Raw genomic sequence first — 1541 nt, forward strand, 5'->3', positions numbered from 1 at the left:
ATCTGCAGATAAGGAGGCTCTGATAGAAGAAATGATAATTCGTTATTCATTTCTTTGTCTCGTTCCCCTGCAGAGACATTCTGGTTCCGGATTCTCCCTCCCTTCCTCCTTCTCCGGGGCGGGAGAGAGTCTCCTCTGGTGACTCCGAGGGCTTCCATGAACTCTTCCGTGCCATATTTGCTGGGAATAAGTGACGCTTTGAGATCATCGTGCTCTGAAAATGCCTGTGCTTTCCATTGATGACTGGGACCCAGGCACCGCCCATGATGGAAGCTTTGCGAAATGAAAATAGGGACAATCGTGATTTTTCTTGGTTCTAAGGCAGAAGAGCGGTAGGTAAGGGGAGGCCCTGGGGGTTAAGTGACTTGCCCAGGGTCTCGCAGTAGGAAGAACCAGCTCACTGTGCCACCTGCGCCCTCCGAGGCAATTTTTCTCATGGAGGCTCAGAGGAGGGAAGAACCACGTCTCGGGGGGAGGGTCTCAGAGGGCTCGTGCCCGGGGCGAGCTGGCATGGGAGGGAGGCTCGGGCATCCCAGGGGCCACGAGAAGCCGGAGCAAGGAGAGAGGCTGGGCCCAAGCTGAAGAACACAAGCCCAGGGAAGGTGGCTGCCGGGGGGCAGAGGAGGACGGCTGGGGGAAGCTGTCAGAAATCATGCTAAGCAGGCAGGCATCTTTGTTGGCACGCGGAGGCAGGCGGGCGGCAGAAGGGCCCCAAGTCCAGGCTCATGATCTTAGGCGGCATCTAGTGCCGGAAGGTCCCCTAGCGAGCGCCTAATCTGATGAGGAAACTGAGGTCCAGAGATGAAGAAATACCTAGCGGAGCAGGTGACGAGCGGGGCAGGGTCTGCCTCTCGGGGATTTCCACCCTAACTCGGTTAGTCAGTCTCCAGCAAGCCCTGGAAGAGAAGGTCCCAGGCTCCCGCCGGCTTGGAAGAGCCAGCTTTGGCAGGCCCCCATTTCCTCCGCCCCTCCCCCTGGGCGGGGGGCCCCGGATTCTGGCTGGGGGGGTGAAAGAGGATGATGTCTTTCTCAGGCCACTGCCTCTGCTGACTCACTGACCCCAGGGACTTCCCTTTCCCAGCTTCTCCTGAATTCTCCCCTCCCTCCACCTACACACCAGGCTCCTGAGCGTCCCCACAGGGCAGAGGCCCCCTGGATGCCCATCCGAGGCGAGCCAGCGAGGGCAGCCCTCAGGCTGGCGATGCTGGGTGATGGAGACGCTGGGGCCCACCCCGATCCCCGGCTTCCAAGCAAAGAGCCGGTGGGGGGAGCTGGCCAGGGGCCAGAGGCTACCAGGAAGCTGAGTCTCAGCCTTCCCAGCTTGGGGCAATGCCCCCTCCCGCTGGGCCCATTAGCTGAGACGCAGGAGCCAGGCTGCTCCTCAGAACAGAATCACAGAACATCCCAATACCGAAGGGTGAGAACGGAACAACGCAAGGCTCAGGTTCAGGGCCCGGGATTCCGGAATGTTGGAGAAGCCAAGAATCTGAGGCGTAGAAACTCTGCCAGCTCAGCCTCTCCATTTTATTGATGGGGAAACT

Source organism: Monodelphis domestica, chromosome 4, assembly GCF_027887165.1.
Source record: "Monodelphis domestica isolate mMonDom1 chromosome 4, mMonDom1.pri, whole genome shotgun sequence".
Classification (NCBI taxonomy): domain Eukaryota; kingdom Metazoa; phylum Chordata; class Mammalia; order Didelphimorphia; family Didelphidae; genus Monodelphis; species Monodelphis domestica.